General features: G+C 37.6%; 1 pseudogene; it reads right to left on the reverse strand.

Annotated features, from left to right (window-relative positions):
• Positions 1-7906: 7906 nt before the first annotated feature.
• Positions 7907-14872, reverse strand: LOC100993417 (ATP-binding cassette sub-family B member 10, mitochondrial-like; annotated as a pseudogene).
• Positions 14873-15477: the final 605 nt, after the last annotated feature.

The following is a 15477-nucleotide window of genomic DNA, read 5'->3' on the forward strand; positions in this document are numbered from 1 at the left end:
CCCCAGTGTGGTGGCGGGCGCCTGGAATCCCAGCTACTGGAGAGACTGAGGCAGGAGAATTGCTTGAACCTGGGAGGCTGAGGTTGCAGAGAGCCGAGATCACGCCACTACACTCCAGCCTGGGCAACAAGATCCATACTCCATCTCAAACAAACAAACAAACAAACAAACAAAAACAACCCAAACAAACACAAAAAGTTACTATAATTGTATCTCTTTTGACTATAGCCTGGAAGAAATCACTTTTTCCCCAACTTAAGGAAGTGGAGACTTATCTCTATCCAAGCTTTCAGTACAAACATATAAAAAGTAATTTCCATTTTCTTGAAACTGACTGGATGAAAAGGCATATGGTGTTCCCCAAAAATGTCTGATGAGTGAGAATATTAAAATGACTAAACTGATGGAACATATTTAATTTAATATTTAAACTTTATAAATAAAAAATAGTTAAGCATTGAACTCAAGAATTTCAAAATGGTACAGCAAAGCATACAAGCAAAATTAAAAGGAATACTAATTACATATTAAGTTAAAAGGCAATAAATTATAAACAAAAACAGTAACAATTTATAAACATACACGAGTTCATTCTTTTAACAAATAACCCACAATACAGAAAAATATAGCAAATGTCATAAAACAAAAACTAAGAAAATATAAAATTTAAAGTGAAAAAAACATAAAAATGCAGCAATTGTTTTAAAGACAAAAAATACTATCTTAGAAAATTAAATACATGTTTCACTAAAATAAACATGTACTGCTTAAATGAATCTTAATTTAATTTTAAAAATAGTAAATATGTTGCATGCATCAATTTTGCAAGAAACGTAAATCATTATTTTAAAACTTTTTATTAAAGTCCCTATAACCAGTGTTTTTAATAAGCATGTTTAAAAAACCTTATAAAATGGACCCCAAACTATGAAATACGTATAAAGTTATAAGAAGTGGCTTCCTTTCAGTTCATTTTACAAAGCAAATATAACTATTACCAACTCTTGATGAAGTGAATATAAAAAGAATAAAATCACTAAACAGTATCTTTTATAGTTAAAATATTCTTAACTAAAAGAAAAAGGAACTGAATTCTACACTTACTAAGAAATCACCCACCCCAGTGATTTGGCATACAAAGATTTAATACTAGAAAATATATATTAATATAATGCAGCACAACAATAAACCTATTTACTTTATATTGTACATTTACTGCTACAGACTAAATGTTTATATCCCTCTCAAATTCATATGTTCAAATGCTAACCACCAATGTGAGGGTTTTTGAAGGTGGACTTTTAGGAAGTAATTAAGTCATGAGAGAGGAGCCCTCATTAATGGGTTTAGCACCCTTCTAAAGCAGCCCCCTGAACTCCCTTGCTCCTTCCCCAAACTGAGGTTATAGAGAAAGGGCAGCCTTCTTTGAACACAGGTTTTTCCCAGACACCAGATTGGCTGGTACCTTGGTCTTAGATTTCCCAGACCCCAGAACTGTGAGAAATTCCTTTCTGTTGTTTATAAGCCACCAAGTCTATGGTATTCGGGTACAGCAGCCCAATTTCGATATTTATTTAATGATATTTAACATGCAAGACTGATAAAATTTAACAAAGTAGTTATAGATATGTCCTTACCATGACTAAAAATAACTCTCTTAAACTGATGCATACTTTTGTTATCTAGTTCTAGCCAAAGCCGTAAGATGAAAACACAAATAAGAAACCACCATGGCACATGTATACCTATATAACAAACCTGCATGTTCCGTGCATGTAACCCAGAACTGAAAATCATATTTTAAAAAAATTATTTATATAGAAAAAAAGAGAGCAAATGATAATATTTTTTCAAAAACTGATAATTTAATTATAGTAAGTTCTGTGTGATATGTGCCTGATGTGTGTGATATGTGTCTGATGTGATATGTGTGATATGAAAAACACTAAGGGGGTATGTGCTTTTGAGCATTCACGTGCCCATAAATCCTTGTTAGAATTAAAATATCACATTAAACCTCTCTCTTTCTTTTAATGTCCATGGTTTCTTTTATATGTTTTAGTAAGTGATACAGAGGAAAATACTGAGCAGACACCATTTCTAAATTGGTAAACTGCCCTGAACTGCCACTTTACTCTTTTCTACAGCAGGTGTGGAAGATTAGAGTTCAGGCAAACATGTCATGTAAGTGGTGAAGATTCCCTTTTTCCACTGGGACAGCAGTAGAACTGAAGGGAAATCAGACAACAGCTACCTCAGCAGTAGAGCCTCAATGATGACACTTTTGCCTCAACAGTGGAAGCTGGTAGTTTCCAAAAATAGAGCTAAAAAGTTAATCCATTTTTAAAGCACATTGAAAGTCACACGTAAAATTCATTATTACAGAAAAGCTATAAACCAATCACAGTAAATGAGTGAATTTAGAAATTAAATTTTAATATGAAAGGTTCATGTTGTCAAAACTGACTATGTTAGTCCATCTCAATGCTGTAAAGGAATACCTGAGACTGGGTAATTTATAAAGAAAAGAGGAGTATTTGGCTGATTGTTGGCAGGCTGTACAAACACGGCACCCGTATCTGCTCAGCTTCTGCTGAGGCCCGGGAAGCTGACAATCATGGCTTAAGGCAAAGGGGGAGCTGGCATATTACATGGGGAGAGAAGGAGCAAGGGAGATGCCAGGCTCTTTTAAACAACAAGATCTCTCATGAATTCGTAGAGCAAGAACTCACTCATTACCAGGAGGACAGCACAAAACCATTCATGGGGATCCACCCTTGGGAAACAAACACCTATTACTAGGCCCACCTCCAACACTGGAGGTCGCATTTCAACATGAGATTTGGAGGGGACAAAACATCCAAACCATATCACTAACAGAAAGTTATTGTTTAAATTTCTGTATTCAGTCCCTTGGCCTTTTTGAGAAATGCCATTCATTTCAGCCATCAAGCAAATTATTATTTGAGACATTTATACCTCTTCATCCTTTAAAAGTTTCAGAAGCATGAATTTAAAAAGTATTCATTGTAAATTTGAGGCTAGTCAAATTGATGTGGCATCTAAGTAGCACGGTGATGGGATGAGGAGACAAAGTCACGAGGGGAGGTAGGAAGAAACAGAGAAAAAGAGAAATAGGAAGAGAGAAAAAGAAATGAGGAGAGAGTATAAGAAAAATAAAGAAGAAAGAGGAAAAGAAAAATGGTTTAAATGAGAGGCAAATGTCATCTGAAGTTTTACCATGGGGCCATAGGGTATTTGAAGTTTCAGAAAATTCATAAGTTATTAAAAAATGTGACTCTAGGGTAGTGAGGTTATAACTTGTAAGAAAACAAGAAGTGATTCCTTTTAAGATAACCTTCTTGGCCGGGCGCTGTCGCTCACGCCTGTAATCCCAGCACTTTGGGAGGCCGAGGCGGGTGGATCACGAGGTCAGCAGATCGAGACCATCCTGGCTAACACAGTGAAACCCCGTCTCTACTAAAGATACAAAAAATTAGCTGGGCGCGGTGGCGGGCACTTGTAGTCCCGGCTGCACGGGAGGCTGAGGCAGGAGAATGGCATGAACCCTGGAGGCGGAGTTTGCAGTGAGCAGAAATCGCGCCACTGCACTCCAGCCTGGGGAACAAAGCAAGACTCCGTCTCAAAAAAAAAAAGGAGTTACTTCTTAAAGATGCGGTTGTCTTTCTTATGCTTCCTTTAGCTCTTTTTTTACCTCTCCACTGATACAGATTTTTATACCAAATAGCTGGCATTAGCTAAACCAATGTCTAAGAGAACTGATCCTCACGAAGGAAAATCATAATTTATTATTTTTTTAATTCATGGCATTTATTTGTACAAGAAATATATTTCTATTTAAGAAAAAGTAGAAAACAAAGGAGAACAGAAACAACTTTTTTTTTTTTTTTTTTTGAGACAGAATCTCGCTCTGTCGCCCAGGCTGGAGTGCAGTGGCGCGATCTCAGCTCACTGCAAGCTCCGCCTCCCGGGTTCACGCCATTCTCCTGCCTCAGCCTCCAGAGTAGCTGGGACTACAGGCGCCCGCCACCACGTCCGGCTAATTTTTTTGTATTTTTAGTAGAGACGTGGTTTCACTGTGTTAGCCAGGATGGTCTTGATCTCCTGACCTCGTGATCCGCCCGCCTCAGCCTCCCAAAGTGCTGGGATTACAGGCGTGAGCCACAGAGCCCGGCCGAAAAACTTTTTAACATTTGTTTGGGGATCTCCCATATTTGCCAAAGTAATTCCACAAAAACAATTAACTTTGACTTTGAAAATTAAGACAAAAAATACAATGATGAATATTTTCTTGTAAAAGCAAAGACAGTAAAAATATTCAGATTTAAAATAAGCCTGAGAAAAAGCATGATTTCCTTGAACTTACCTAAGTAAACTTATTTACAAGTGAATGAATCAATAATTAGCAAAAGTAAAAGTCATTATGAAATCCTCCAAATCTTTCAAAGTACTATCTTACATTCAAGCATTGAGTTTGCCCATAAAATTATTGAAGCTCAACATTTTCCTCAATCTCCAAAACTCTGGCGTGTAACTACACAAACATTTCAATAGGGGACAGAATCTCCTTTTATCATTCATTCTACCAAACATCAACTTCATAAGAATTAGAATCAAGTGTAATAAGAATGAACTAAATAGAATCATTGATATAAATTTATAGGTGTTCAGACATAACCTTTAGACATATTTGTCAGTGTACATGTAAACAATACTCAATAACTTCTTTAATAGAGTTCTCCAGAGAAACAGAACCAATTGGATGTGGGTATATAACTCAGTTATATATTTCATCAGCTTCCTTTTTATGTAATAGAAACTAACTACAGCTAATGATGAATTTTTTTTCATTCATTCATCATTAAAAGGGGAGAGAGAAATCCAGGCTGGGTTTGTGCCATTTTTATTCCCTCACAGTTCTCTTCTTGCTGCATGATTCTTCCTTTCAGTTATTAACCAGAAGGAATGGTTAGCCTGACTATAGCTCTAGAGGAGCAACACAGGCTCTGGATAATGAGGATGCACGGGCTTTAATCAGTCCTAGCAGGAGGTCTTGGCTTAGACAACTATGTAGTTGATGGTATCCCTATAGGAAAAAAATATATATATATGTTTTTGTGGTAGCAGGACAGAGTCAGTTTCAGACATTTGTTCAACAAATGTTGGTGTTCAACATATATTAGTATTTTGCACTAAGTACTAAAAGTATAGTAAGGAATAAAAATAGGGAAATAAACAAAAACAAAATAAAGAAACAGAGAAAACTCCTATTACCCTTTAGGAAAAGCAACATAAAATAAAGTAACAGAATCTAGAAATAGAGAATAACAAGATAGAAGCCTACTATATACCACCATTATCAACCTGTCAAAATAAACATTGTCAGTAATGAGACAAACTGGAATCATGTACCACCTGATAGGATGCAATGAAAAAAACGCAGCATCAATTCTGTGATATTCTTGCCAAAATGCATTGCCTGACTCTAGTCACAAGGAAACCTCAGAAAACCTAAAGGGAGCCATTCAAAAAAGAAGGAAGGGAAAAGGAAAAAGTAAGGGAAAGAGGAAAGGAGAAGGAAGGGGAGGGGGAAGGGAAGGGGAGAGGGAAGAGAAAAAGGAAGGGGAAAGCGAAGGAGAAAGGAAAGGAGAAAAGGAAGGAGAAGCAAAGCAAAGGAAAAAAAGAAGAAAATATGGGCCAGAAATCTTGGTTAAGTTAGGTCTAAAGATCTATTCTTGATACAAGGACATTAAAAAGACATGACAATGAAAGGCAATGCATGATTCTGAACTTGATCCTTTTGCTATGAAACATTATTGGGACTATTGGTTAATTTTTTTTTTTTTTTTTTTTTTTTTTTTTTGAGACGGGGTCTCGGTCTGTCACCCAGCCTGGAGTGCAGTGGCGCGGTCCGGGCTCACTGCAAGCCTCGCCTCCTGGGTTCATGCCATTCTCCTGCCTCAGCCTCCCGAGTAGCTGGGACTACAGGCACCCACCACCACGCCCGGCTAATTTTTTTTTTTTTTTTTTTTTTTTTTTTTTTTGTATTTCTAGTAGAGACATGGTTTCACCGTGTTAGCCAGGATGGTCTTGATCGCCTGACCTCGTGATCCATCCGCCTCGGCCTCCCAAAGTGCTGGGATTACAGGCGTGAGCCACGGCGCCCGGCTGACTATTGGTGAAATTTTAATGGGGACTTGATAATTAGATGTAGCAATATATTAATATTAATTTGCTGGTTTTGTTCGTTGTACTGTGCGTGCATTGCGTGTGTGTGTGGAGGGGCACATATATTACTGTAATAGATTTGTAATATATAGAATTATATATGTATATACATATATAGACACAATTGTGTTTGTAGAAAATATATATGAAAGCAAGATTTTTCAACTTTGGCACTATCGCTTTTGACATTTGGGCCACATAATTCTTTGTTGGGGGCATTTCCTGTGAATTGTAGGATGTTTAGCGACTTGGTTTGCCTTTAATAACTAAATGACAGTAGCATCCTCCTCACACCTTTCCCCAGGCTAACAACTAAAAATATCTTGAGATATTATCAGATGTTTCCTGGAGGGCAAAACTCCCCCTGGTTGAGAATCACTCTACTAAAGTATTTGGAGCTGACAGAGCATCAGGTTCATTTCTATATATTGTTAAAGTATCTTTCAAAGTTGAAGGTAAAATTAAGACATTTTCGGAAAAATTAAATGGGCCAATTTGTCACCAGCAAATCTGTACTACAAAACATGCTAACAGAAGTTTTTTGGCCTGAAGGGAAATAACATCGAGTCTAAACTCCAGATTAGAGGAAATGAAAAGCATAGAAATGGTAAGTATATGAGTAACAGGAAATACTTTTTTTAATCTGTCGATTTTGTTGACGGGAAACTATTTAAATTGAAAAAGATATCATTTTATTGTGGGGTTTATGATGTGCATAGAAAAACTTATACTAAAAAAAAATCACAAAAGACAGAGGGGGAATAAAGGAAATGTTACCGTCATCAGTTTTTGTTGTTGTTGTTTTGGGTTTTTTTAATAGACTTTATTTTTAGGGCAGTTGTAAGTTCACAGCAAAATTGAAAGAAAGATGCAAAGATTTCTCATACATCATTGTGTCCACACAGGCACAGCCTGACCCCTTGCTGTCATTCTCCTCTGGAGTGGCACATTAGTTACCGCTGATGAACCTGCATTGGCACATCCTTATCACCAAGGTCCATAGTTATATTAGGGTCCACGCTTGCTGTCATACATTCTATGATTTTGGGCAAATTCATATACCAGTATAGTATCATGCAGAATAGTTTTCTGCCCTGAAAGTCCTCTGTGCAAATGAATAGGATAGGTGGAGCACAGATCACTTTTTAGGAAAATGTTGCCTTGTTTTGATTTGACAAAGTAGGCAACAGTATCAATCACTGGAGAGAATGTAAAAATAGAAAAAGGATGTCATCAGTTTTTTACATTATATATGAAGTTGTAAAAAATTACCTCTAAGTAAAATTTAGGTTAGTTAAGTATAAAGTGATGATTATTGTAATACAAATAACTCAATACAAAAGCAATGCAACTAACATCTATGCAATTTAAAATGAATACTTAAAATGCAATTAAACAAAAATAAGAGAAGAGGAACAATTAAGAAACAGTTTTTAAAAGTGGCAACATGTTTCATTTAACATATTTATGAACTAAATTATCCAATTACAATGTAGAGATTGTCATATTAGACAAAAGAACAAGACCCAACTAATGTTGTCTACCAGAAACATATATTAAACATAAAGACACAGATAGGTGAAAAGTAAACCTATAGGAAAAGACAAACCATATACACAACAAGTATTGGGAAGCTTGTGTGGCTATATTAGCAAAACGCAATGTAGACTGGAAAAGAGGGTACGTTGTAAGAGAAAATGGGGGCATTTCATAATTATGAAATAACCAATTCATCAGAGGACAATAATATGCCAAAAGGGACACCCACTGAATAACAAAGCCTCATAATTCATGAAGGAAAGTAAGCATAACTGAAAGGAGAAATGGATAAACTACAATAATAATTAAAGATTTTAACATCCCTCTGTTCATCACTGATAGAACAGTAAGACAAACCATTCGTATGGCTATAGAACATTTCAACCTCATTATGATCTTGCTGACATTTATAAAAGCTACACTTAAAATGCTGAATATACATTGTTTTCTTGTGTATTGAAAGCATCACCAACATAGGCCAAATGCTGAATCAAAGAGTAAGTTTAAATGAATTTAAGTTTTAGATTTTATAGAATATATTCTCTGATCACAATAAAATTTAATTTGAAATCGATGACATAAGCGATTCCTAGGAAACCCCCAAATAGTTGTAAATAACATGAAACACTATTTAACTAACTCATAGTTCATAAATCAAAAGATAATGTAGAAAGAATATAAAATAATCAAGGAAAACAGTATATTAAATAAACATCTGCACCTAGATGTTTATTGCAGCACTATTCACAATAGCCAACATATGGAATCAACCTAAGGGTCCAACAACAGATGAATGGTTAAAGAAAATGTGGTATATAGGCCAGGCACGGTGGCTCATGCCTGCAATCCCAGCACTTTGGAAGACCAAGATAGGCAGATCACTGGAGGTCAGGAGTTCAAGACTAGCCTGGCCAACATGGTGAAACCCCATCTCTACTACAAATATAAAATTAGCTGGGCATGGTGGCACGTCCCCAGCTACTCAGAAGGCTGAGTTGGAAGAATCACTTGAATCCGGGAGGCAGAGGTGACAGCGAGCCAAGATCACACCATTGCACTCCAGAGCAGGACTCCATCTCAAGAACGGAAAGGAAGGGGAGGGGAGAGGAGGGGAGGAGAGAGAAAAAGGAATATATACACAGTGAAGTACTGTTCGGCCATAAAAGAGAAGGAAATCCTGTCCTTCACAGCAAAGTGCATAGAAATGGAGGGTATTATGTGAATTAAATGAGCCAAGAAAAGAAAGTTAAACATTACAGCTTCTCACTCATATGTGGAAGCTAAAATATTTTGATCTTATAGAAGTTAAAACAGAGGATGCTAGAGGCTGGAAAGTATAAGAGGAAGGGAGGGATAGGAAGAGATTTGTTAAAAGATTCAAAATTAAAGTTAGATAGGAGGAATAAGTTCTAATGCCCTATACCACTATGGTATGACAAAATTAACAATAATATATAGTTTCGAATAGTTAGCAAAGGATATTGAACGTTCCCAAAACAAAGAAATGATAAATGTTTGCAATGATGGATATGCTAATTACCAGCACCTCATCAGGGTAATTAAATATATACACTATGTGTATTGAAACATCACTATGTACCCAGAAATATGCACAATTATTATGTGCCAATTAAAAAAATAAAACAAAATTATGATAACAGCTACATATTTGTGGTGTAGAGTTAAATCGAGAGGGTAGTTTATTACTTTAAATTCTTGTATTGGAAAAATACATAGGTTTAAAAGTCAATGAAAAAATAAGAAACAAATAAATTAAAACATAATTTGAAAAAATAAAACAGGTAATGAAAGAAATAAATGAAATTGAAAGTAAATAGTAAATTCACGAAGTGAAAAGTTCCTTTGAAAAGATCAATAAAGTTGTTACATACTAGTAAGACTAAGAAAAAAGGACTGATAAAAGAAGAAATGTCATTACAGAACCCCTATATTTAAATGATAATAACTATTATGAACAATTCCATACTCACGAATTTGGCAGCTTAAAGTTCTTTAAAGAGACAAATTACCAAAGCTTATTTAAGAGCAAATTCATAATGTGAATTTTTCTGTATCTATATGTATCCATATATTGCAGGTTTTCTAATTTATTGGTCTATGGTTTCTCATAGTAGCCTCTAATGATCCTTACAATTTCAACAAAGAAATTCAGAAGAAATTGAAAAATTTATTGAAGCAAATGAAAATGGCAACACAACATACCAAAACCTATGGGTACAGCAAAAAGCAGTAGTAAGAGGGAAATTTATACCTATAACTTCCAAGATCAAAAAAGTGTAAAACCTCAAATAAATAACCTGATGATACATCTTTTTTTAAGGTCACTATAAATTTTAATCTATGATATAAAATATTACCTAAAGATATAATTGAACATCATGTATCAGAAAATATAACAATGAAATGCAATTTTGTAAATACTTCTATGGCACAAGGATTATTTTCCTCAGATTCAACCTTGTAATTGTGTTTTGTTTGCTTTCTGAAAATCACACTTTACAAAGAACACAAGTAGAGCCTGTTAAAATGATTGTCACAGATGTACTGTTTACTAATTCAAAAAATACTACATTCATTCATTTATATCAATTTTCTTCATTAATTATGAAGAAGAAAATATAATATTCCATGCTTGTCATGAAATAGCGGTTTCTTCTTCCAGTCTAATTAGGGAACTAATAAATGCTTAGTTCATGGCAAAACTTCCATTTGATTTACACTGACTTAATTACTTCTTAGGGGCTAGCCTCATCAATGGAGAAAAAGCAGTTTTTCCTGAGGCAACAGCACATTAACAGCACTGAATACAAAATATGGCAAATTCAATGGCTGTCAGCATTGCTTTAGGAATTTTGAGACTATAAATAAAACTATAACCATAAATAAAAGGGCTTATTAATACCTTCTTTTCAGGAGAGTGATACATTCTGAAGGTTTCTTGTTATTCTGTTGAATAGCAAGGACTTCTAAACTTAAATGTCTTAAGGCTGAAAATTAGTTATATTCCTCAGATTTTAGCCTTATTAATGAAATTCCAAAAGTATCGTAAGATTCCATTTGTCTTGAAATTATAAATTTGTAACAGATATTTTTTCAAAATACATGCCTTCAAACAACTTAAATGCAAAAATCATTCATTCTTAATAATACCTAGCAGTTCATCCCTTGCTTCCCAAAAGTACTCATACAAATATATGAATTTAAAAAATAGGTTTTCCTGTTCAAAAAATAAGCTTCTGCCTTTTTAAAAACTTGTCAGGCTTTCATGTGCCAAAATGTTGAAAACTGCACATATTCAAACACAGTTCCCATAGGAACACACATTCTTCAACTCTCACACCTTTGAAGACACAGGAGACGGGCAATATAAATGTTCTCTTCTTTCCAGCTTCATGAGATTATCGGAATAAAGGGTTAAATTTTCATTTTCCATTACTCTATCTAGTAAAATTAGACTTAAAGTAGGTAGAATACTACCAGAAGAATTACACAGTGATTGGCAAACTGGCCTAAAATAATCAGGCTTTTTATTTATACTTCCCTTTTTAAAGTTGTCATTTGACAACAGCTTCCATCTTTAACAGCAGGCAAAAGAAAATGAGGTGCCATGGCATATTAATTAAAATATTCCACAATGAAAGAAAATACAAAACCTGAAAATAACTTCAGTGCTATAGACATTTAAAAAGTTACAATGGTTAAAACTCTGAATAAAAAGATCTTGAGAACAGGTACATTTCAAAGCAATATTTTACACGCTTTGGAAAAAATAGGTATTTTTCAAATAACTTGATATATGGTTTACATATTTCATGCAGTCTCTGAGGTTTTTTTTTTTTCTGCAACACTGTTTTGCACTAATGTCTCTCATGTTGTTTACCAGATGGGTTCCTGACTCACTGTCCCAATCTTGGATCTCAGCCACACTGGGTTTAGCTGACGGATGTCATGGCCATCAAGACTGATAGTTCCATCAAGACTGACAGTTCCAGAAGCACGGTCCTACAACCTCAGCAGGAGCGAAAGCACTGTTGATTTGCCAGAACCACTTGGGCCAACCAGTGCCGTGACAGATCCTGACGGAATGGAAAGGCTGAAATCCTGAAATATGGACGCCTCTGGGCGAGCAGGATCGCCAAAATGCCCGTTCTTAAACTTCAAAGCACCCTGGAAGCTTTTCTAAGAGAACCCTCCCGCCCCCCGTTAAAAGGCAGCTTGGGCTCTCTCTCCAGGGTCTCCCAGAGGCACCCACCCGGCACCCAGTCCTTTCATCAGCTCCAAGTAGAAAGACCTCAGAACTCCAATGCTTATTCCAACCCAGAAAGCATACATTAGGAAGGAAGAGAGTTCACCCATGGTCATGTGGGCACTGCCCATCAGCAGCCCCCCTTTGTACAGGACAGAAAGCACAATCAGGTTGCTGGACAGCCTAGTTGCTCCAAAGAAGCCAGCCCGAGCGAATGCCTCTTTCTTTGCTAACTGCATTAAATGGTACACTTTGCTGGCATATTTCTTTCAGTCATTTCTTTCCCAAAAGCTTGAACAGTTTTTACATTTCCAATACGTTCCTCAGCTAGCTGAGTGGCTTGTGCCAGGGAACCCTGGGTGACTTTGGTGAGTTTCAGCAGATATCGTCCATAAATTACATCAATGATTGACACTGGAGGCACCACGCTCAAAACAAAGGTGGCCAGATTAGGTGAGACAAAAAAACCTCATCCTGATGCCTACAGAAGCCCGGGCCCCGGCCCTGAGCCCATCTGAGAGGTTTTCAGTCACTGAGCGCCCCAGGAGTGTGCAGTGTCCGATGAGAAGCGGTTAATCAATTCCCCTGTGCCAGCCTTGTCAAAGAAAGCAACCTCCTGCCCCAGAATGGAGGAGAATAACGAAGTTCTCAGCCTCTTCACAACGCGCTGACCTGAAGTTTGCATGAGGTAGACACGAATGGCATTGGCGGCAGCACCACACAGAAACACGCCACTGAGGCCAAGGCAGAGGCGGGTCAGGTTGTCGCTGTAGTCCACAGTGGGGTTGGTATAGATGGCATCGATGATCTTCCCCAGGAAGAAAGGGGCAGACATGGAGGTAACAGTGGACATCGCGAGAAATCCAACCGCAGCTGCCAGCCTCCAGCGCTCAGGGTACACCAGCCCCAGGAGCTTCCGGGCTTCCGAGAGTCCCGGCGCCGTAGGTCGTAGCCGCCCGTCGTTCCCGGAGGCGCCGGCGGCCCGCGCCGCCAGGCCTCGTCCCTGCCCAGGCAGTGGCGGTGGGAGCGCCCTGGCAACCCGGTGCGCGCGAGCCGAGGAGCGCCCGGCCAGCCAGGCAAGAGCTCCGCACCTGCAGCGGCCAGGGGCCCGAGCCCACAGCCCCAGGAGCCGCGCCTCGCGCCGCCCCGCGAGCCGCCCAGACCCCCGCCCCGGCAGCAGCTCCTCCAGCGGCGCGCGGCTTCTCCAGCAGCGCGCAGCTCCAATGCCCCAGAGCAGCTCCGGCCCCGCGCCCCATGGCCGCGCCGGCCTCAGGGCAGTGAACGGCGAGATGGACTGGCGGCGCGGCTGGCCGGGCCCGCACGCAGGCTACCGGCGGGAGCCGCCCTGGCTTTGCGGGGCCCGAGGCGCCGATACATCTTAAAGAACTAGAAAAGCAAGAGTAAACCAGACCCAAAATAAGTATAGAAGAAAGGAAAGAATAAAGATAAGAGCAGAAATTAATGAAATTGAAATGAAAAAATACAAAATATGAACAAAATGAAAAGTTCATTTTTAAAAAAAGATAAACCGAACCACTAACCTTTAGCCACACGAAAAAAAAATACAAAAAAAAACCTAAATAAAATCAGAGATGAAAATACGGATTTATCATTGATACTGTAGAAATTCTAAGGATCATTAGAGGCTAGTATGAGCAACTATAGGCCAATAAATTAGAAAATTTAGAATAAATGGATACTTTCCTAGGCACATACAACCTAGCAAGAATGAACCATGAAAAAATCCAAAACCTGAAAAGACCAATAAGTACTGAGATGGAAACAAAAACTTTCCCAGGAAAGGCCGGGCGCGGTGGCTCAAGCCTGTAATCCCAGCACTTTGGGAGGCCGAGGCGGGCGGATCACGAGGTCAGGAGATGGAGACCATCCTGGCTAACATGGTCAAACTCCGTCTCTACTAAAAAATACAAAAACAAAACAAAACAAAACAAAAAAATTAGCCGGGCGTGGTAGTGGGCGCCTCTAGTCCGACCTACTCAGGAGGCTGAGGCAGGAGAATGGCGTGAACCCGGGAGGCGGAGCTTGCAGTGAGCCGAGATCATACCACTGCACTCCAGCCTGGGCGACAGAGCGAGACTCCCTCTCAAAAAATACAAAAAAAAAGTTTCCCGGGAAAGAAAAGCCCAAGACCCGACGGCTTTACTCCTGAATTTTACCAAATATTTTTAAAAGAACTAATACCAATCTTACTCAAACTACTATGAAAAATAAAGGAGGAGGGAATATTTCCAAACTCATTCTACGAGGACCAGTATTACTCTGACACCAAAACCAAAGACACATAAATAAAAAACAACAGGCCAATATCCCTGGTGAACATTGATGCAAAAATGTTCAGCAACATGCTAGCAAACTGCATTCAACACCACATTAAAAAGATCATTCATCATGACCAAGTGGGATTTATCCCAGGGATGCAAGGATGGTTAAACATATGCAAATCATTATCATCATCTCACATCAAATCACATCATATCAATAGAATGAAGGACAAAAACTGTATGATAATTTCAATTGATGCTAAAAAAGCATTTGATAAAATTCAACACCCCTACATGATCAAAGCCTTCAGAAAACTGTATAGAAGGAACACACCTCAACATAATGAAAGCATATAGAACATACCCTCAGTCAGTTTCATACTAAATGGGGGGAAACTGAAAGCTTTTCCTCTGAGACCTGGAACAAGAAAAGGATGCCCACTTTCATCACTGCTATTCAACATAGTACTAGAAGTCCTAAGCAAGTCCTAGTTAGAGCAATCAGTCAAAAGAAAGAAAGAAGGGGACACGCAAATTGGAACTAAAGTAATCAAATTATCCTTGTTTGCAAAAATTAGTAAAGACATTACCAAAAACAATAATAAGCCACCATAACTTATAAACACAGATGCAAAATTTAAAAATACATATTAGCAAATCAATTCTAGTAATATATAAGAAATATATAATGATTAACTGGGGTTTACTGTGATAATAAAAGTTATTTTAACATCCAAAAATTAAGCAATGTATTTGAACTGATTAATAGCATTAAAAAGACAGTTCCATATAGTGATCTGAATAGATGTAGAAAATTCTACTGACAAAATTATATAAGCATTCTTGATAAAACCTCAGAGTAGACTAAGAATAGAGGCAAACCTTCTTTTATGTTACAGAGGAGCATCTACATAATCATACATCAAATGTCATACTTAATGACTATATATTGAATGTGTTCTTCCTAACATTGGGAACAAGGCAAGTATGTATGCCCCTGTAACTTTTATTTAACGTTGTACTGAGGTTTGAGCCAGTAATAAAAAGCAACAAAAAAGAATGAAATACAAAATTTGGAAGAAAAAAAAACAGCCATAGAAATCTTTATGCACAGACAACACAATCACTTATGTATAAAAT

Source organism: Pan paniscus, chromosome 16 (genome assembly GCF_029289425.2).
Source record: "Pan paniscus chromosome 16, NHGRI_mPanPan1-v2.0_pri, whole genome shotgun sequence".
Lineage (NCBI taxonomy): Eukaryota > Metazoa > Chordata > Mammalia > Primates > Hominidae > Pan > Pan paniscus.